This window comes from Vombatus ursinus, unplaced genomic scaffold (genome assembly GCF_900497805.2).
Source record: "Vombatus ursinus unplaced genomic scaffold, bare-nosed wombat genome assembly UNPS02014813.1, whole genome shotgun sequence".
Classification (NCBI taxonomy): domain Eukaryota; kingdom Metazoa; phylum Chordata; class Mammalia; order Diprotodontia; family Vombatidae; genus Vombatus; species Vombatus ursinus.
Window position 1 is genome coordinate 7,526,768 of NW_020954591.1, and position 6,312 is coordinate 7,533,079.

The following is a 6,312-nucleotide window of genomic DNA, read 5'->3' on the forward strand; positions in this document are numbered from 1 at the left end:
TTAGTCTCTCTAAATTCAGCTAGGTTGATCTTGAGGTGGAAGACATACAGTCTATTGCCAGGCCCAGATTATGGCCACAAGGCCACTTTAATATATTAGGAATTAAATATAGTAATTGTTCTCAGTCAGAAAATTAATTACCTCATCTTTTTAGCCCTCCTGCCACTTGAGACAGGCCGGTAAGGAAATGAAAGTAACATTTAACTGATCTATAAAGATTTCCCTGGTAGTTTACCTAGATAAATTTAAAAGATGGAGATATTATTTAACATTCCACAATCTGGCAATATTTGTTGTTTGCTTGCTTGACTTTCATTTTATTGCAGGTATCTTAATGCCTCCTACCAGCAAAAAGATGTGTGTATATGCATAAATAAATAAATATGTGTATTTGTGTGGATATACACACATACAAATATACATATATATGAATATATATCTATTTAAATAAAATTTTCTAAGTTGGTATTTCCTTTTAATGGAAAGATCCCATAGACTTTGACAGGTAGAGTGTCATCATAATTCTTACTAAGCTGTAAGAGTACCACTCAGTCAAAAAGCATCAATTATGTGCTTACTGTGTGCCAAGGCATAGTACTAAGCACTAGTGATAAGAGACAAAATTTTGTGAAAGTCCCTGCCCTCAAGGAGCCTGTATGTAAATGGAGAGTACAATAAGGATACACATAAAGTACATACATAATGTATATACTTTATAACATAAATGTATATAGTATATCAAATGTATATACTATATATCATATTATGTGACATGCTATATATTATATAGAACATAACATGATATATGTAACATATATACAATATAACATGTATACTATATATTATGTGTAACATGTTATATATTATAACATAACGATATATATTATATGTAACAAATGTATATACTACGTAACAAATATATACTATATATTATACATAATGTTATATATAATAGCATAGATCAATTTATATTATATATAACAAATGTATATACTATATAACAAATATATAACAAATAATGTATATGCCATATAACAAAAAATATATACATAATGCAGACAAGATAGTTTGGGGAGAGATCCATTAGCAGCAAGAGGGACCAGAAAGGGCTTCAAGGAGAATGTAGCACTTGACCTGAGTATGAAGAAAAACTGGGATTCCAAAAGCTGGCAGGGGATGGGATGGGGGATCATGGTAGCCATGAGACAGAGAGATAGGACCAAGACAAGGAGATAGGAGATACGGTGTTTCTAGTATGGTTGAAGTGCAGCGTTCAGGAGGGTAGTAGTAGCTAAGATAGGAAGGGGCATGTAGGACCCACTTCCCTTTGCAATAGGCAGTTGGAAATAGAAAGCTATAGAAAGACTAAGGCTGGACACAAAGTTGGGGGAGTTATTTGCACAGAGCAGAATGAATGGGAACTGATTAAGTCACCAAAAGAGAGGCTACAGAGGAAAAAGGGCAAGACAGAGCTTCAAGATGTACCCACAGCTAGTCAACATAATATGGATAATGAATCAACAAAGAAAACTGAGAAGCAATTGGAAAGAGGAAACCCGGGAGAGTAGTGGCATGAAAATCCAGAGAGGAGAGATTAGGAAGAGTACTGGGAGTAGTGCCACGGGCTTCTGAGAGATAATGGCCTGTTTCTAACCCAGCCCCCACAGCTATAGTAGAGGGATGGGATCAACCCTTGTGGAGGAGAAATCTGCCCAGTATGTCATCACCACTAAGAAATGCTAAATGATTGTCAACCTCTGGGCCCTGGGAATACAGTATTCTCTAGATACTGGTCCTAGAAGGCATCATAGAAGGGGGTCACACTCATGGGGATGTGACCTGGGATCCTTCTGGCAGGGCTACAGCCCTGCATGGCTACTGAAGACCCAGAAAAGAAAATTCTTACTCTTAATATCCTTGATAATCTCCAATGTTTCAACATGGCTTTACCAATGAAAATTACATCCGAAGATGTATTATTACCACCTTCTCGGCTGCTGTATCCTAGAAACCACTGCGCCTTTCCATCTGACTTGGAGCTGAAACCTCATATGTGTTGTCTCTCCCATTAGAACATGAACCTGAGAGCAGAGATTATCTTGTTTTTCTCTCTGTATCCCCAGCACTAAGCACTGTGCTTTGTTGAGCATTAATAAATGCATTTTCATGTATAAATTCAATTAAGTAAAAGCTTTGAAATAAATTTAGCAATTAAGAAATAATTAGTAATTGACGAGAGCAGTTTCATTGGCATTCTGAAGCCAAACTGCAACGGGTTAGGCAGGAAGAAGTGGAAGCACCACGTGTAGATGATTTTTTCAAGGTGTTGGAAAGGAGAGATGATAGGGTGGGTCAGTGGAGACCCATCAGTAAGTATTAAGCATCTCTATGTCTTAGGCATTGTTCTAGGTACTGGGGATAAAAATAAAGTGAAGGAAACAATCCCTACTTGAGAGTTTTTTAAGGATGGAGGAGATGGGCATTTTTGTAGGCAGCAGGAAAAAAACCCAATATTCCCGAAAGCAGAAGACACCATCCCCTTTATTCTCTGTGCAACAAGTCCTGGACAGATTCCTATAAAAAATCCTAGAGGTATCACTACAGAACTGCCTCCCCAGGGATTTTTAGACACCTCTTCACATCCCCAACACCCTCTTAATAATAGTTCTGTTGGGAGGGAAAGTGATGACTAGCCTCAGACGAATTTTTAGAGTGTTTGAGCGCTTTCTCTTACTCTTTCCCACCCCTACCGCTCAGCAGTCCTGTGGCTATCGAAAGTCACTGCAGTTCCCACTTCCCCTTCCAATCCTCTTAAACTTTACTCCTCTTCATACACGTTAGGATCCAGTGACACTGGGCTGTTTGCCATCTCCTGACACCGAATGTTTTCACTGACTGTCGCCTGTGCCTGGAATGCTGTCTCTCCTCAGCTTTACTTCCTGGCTTCCATGGCTTCCTTCAGGTCTGAGACCTGCCTTCTGCAAGAAGCCTTAACCTTAGTGCCTTCCCTCTGCAACTACCCCAGTTTGTCCTGTATCTATCCTGTTGTTTGTATGTGGTTTCCCTCATTAGAACATGATCTCCTTAAATGCAGAGATGCAGTTTGCCTTTTTTTTTGTATCCCTAGTGCTTATAGCACAGTGCTTGGCACATAGTAGCTGCTTAATAACATTTCCTGGTTCTTCTCCTATCATACAACTGCTCAGTGTCCTTTGCTGGATCCTCCTTCGATCACTCCCTCTAACTCTAGGCATCCTCCAGGATTCTATCCTGGGCCCTCCTCTCTTCTCCCATGCCAGAAAACTGAACAGCTTCCATTTGAATTGTCTTAGGAAGATCCTGAAGGTCACCTGGCAAGATAAGGTTCTGAACACTGAGATCCTTTCTTGAGCTGAACTGCCACGCATTCGTACTCTGCTGCAGAGAACCCAACTCTGACGGGCTCGCCATGTTGTTGGAATGCCAAACGTGCATTTGCCTAAAAGGCTTTTACTCACGTGGTGGTCAGAAGAAGCAATACAAGGACACTCTCAAGGTCTCTCTGAAGAACTTTAGTATGGATTGTGAAACATGAGAAATGCTAGCATAGGACCGCCCAGCATGGTGTGCCCACATCAAAGTAGGTATTGTGCTCTATGAGCAAAACAGAATTGAAGCAGCTCAAAAGAAGTGTGAGATGAGCAAATTTAGAGTCATTTCCATTCTAAATGCTCACGTGAACTATTTGTGCCAGACCTGTGGTAGTGCCTACTGAGCTTGTTTGATTAGCTAATCCAATACATTGTACTTTGACCCCCAATACTGTGAGGACATTGGTTCTCTTTGAGTACAAAGCATGAACAATACTACTTTACTTGGGGAGCTCAACAGCTCACATGGATTTAATTACCATCTCTAAGCCGATGATTCTCAGCTCTACTTTTTCTGCCCCAGATTGCTGATTTCCAATCTCACATCTCTAACTGCCTTTCAGTTTCAGACTTCTAGAACTGGATGTCCAATAGATATCTTAAACTCAACATGTCCACAACTGAACTAATCTTTCCCAGACTTCCTTATTACCGCTGAGGGCGACACCATCTTCTTCTTCTCCCAGGCTCACAATCTGAGTGTCATACTCAACTCATCTCTATCTTTCACCACCTTTCCAGCTGATCAGTATATCCAAGTGACTTGATTTCACCTTTTAACATCTCTTGAACACACTCCCTTCTCTCCTCTAACATTGCCACAACTCTAGGGCAGACCCTTATTGTCTATTTTTGTTGTTTAGTCATTTTTAGTTGTGTCTGATTCTTCACGACTCCCTAATGGGGTTTTCCTGGCAAAGATACTGGAGTTTGCCATTTCCTTTTCCAGCTCATTTTATAGATGAGGAAACCTAGGCAAACAGGGTTAAGTAATTTGCCCAGGGTCACACAACCAATGTTTGAGGCTGGATCTGGAGTCTTCTTGACTCCAGGCCCAGCATTCTGTCCACTGTGTCACACCCTTAGGTGCCCTCATCACCACCTCACACCGGGATCATTGAAATAGCCTACTTGTGGGTCTGCCTGCCTCACACAGTCTCTCAACTCCAGTCCATCCTCCATTCAGCTGCCAAAATGATTTCCTAAAGTTCAGGTCTGACCATGTCATTCCTCTAATTCAATAAACTCCAGCACTACCTATTACCCTCACGATCCTGTGTGCCATTCAAAGCCCTCCATAACTTAGCCCCTCCTACCTTTCCTGTCTTCTTACATGTACTCTTAGATTCAGTGACCCTCCACATTCTCTTGGCTCCGGGCATTTTCTCTGGCTGTCTCCCAAGCCTGGGACCCTCTCTCTCCTCTACTCCAACTACTGACCTCCCTGGCTTCCTTTATGTCCTAACTAGAAACCCATCTTCTGTAAGAAGCCTTTCCCAATTCCACTTAATTCTAGTGCCTTCCTTCTGTTAATTATTTCCTATTTATCCTATGTATAGCTTATTTGTACATATTTGCTTTGTTGTCTCTCCCGTTAGACTGTGAGTCCTTGAGGGTATAGGGACTGTCTTTTGCCTCTTTTTGTATCCCTAGTGCTTAGCACAGTGCCTGGTACAGAGTAGGTGTTTAATAAATGCTTATTGACTAATAAATGCTAGCTGACTATCCTCCTATTTAAGTGTTCCATGCTCTAAAATTTCAACTCCTTTATCCTCTGCATTATAACCTCTCCCCCACCCATTTCTTCAATGTACTTATCATGAATAATGCTGGGCACTGAAACTTCCCAAGCATGGATGCTTATTTATTTATTTATTTAGGCTAGGCAATGGAGAAAAGTGACTTGCTCATGGTCAAACAGCTAGTGAGTGTTGGGTTTTTTTTTTGTCTGAGGCCGGATTTGAACTCAGGCCCTCCTGAGTCCAGGGCCGGTGTTCTATCCACCGCACCACCTAGGTGCCCCAGCATGGATGCTTATTAATTAGCCCATACAAATGTCAAACTGGCAGTTGGCTCTGCCACTTGCTACCTGTGACTTTGGGTTAAGCTACTTTAGTTCTCAAGCCCCTCACCTATGAAATGGGGGAAGGGGCAGGGGAGAGCTAGACTTGGTAGTTAGACAAAGGTTGCTTCTACCTCTAGATCCATGATCCTGTGAAATGTTTTGGGGCAGGGAAGCCCTTAAATCATTCCTACTCCAGAAAATCTTCAGCAGTTGCAGCAGAGGTAGAGCACCTGTGATTGAGGATAATGTTTTTTGTTTTGTTTTTTCCTCATTTCTAGGGTCACCCTTTCCTTGCTGGAGAGCGGAGTGAGCTTCCCCTCCTCTTGGACCCTGTGTCCATCTTAACCTTCCTGCCAACACCTGGGTTTGGGTGTGCCTGCCAGCCAAGGGATGCCCTGGGGCATCTGGACCTCATCTGCCCCATAGAAAAGAAAGGGTTGCCATGCAGTTTCCCTTTTCTAGCCTCTCTGTTGCCCCAATCCCAACCCTTCCCACTATTCCTTTAAATGGCTATTTTTATAAGGTTAACTCACTTTTACAGTAATAGCTTCCCCTTATGTACTGCTTTAATCATTTCCCTCACAACCTTGTCAACTAGGTGGTATATTTATCTCAAACTGGCCCCTGCCTGAGGTCACATGGCTAGCAGGTGTCAGAGGCAGGACTGAAACCCAGGGCCTGCTGACTGACTCCAGATTCAGTACTCATTAATACACTACTTTGTACATCCTGTTGACATTACTATAATTATTTTTATTAACTTATTTGTCAACAATCACTTCCATAAGCTTTTGAGTTACGAAATTTTCTTCCCCTTCGTCCCCAGGACAGTGTGTA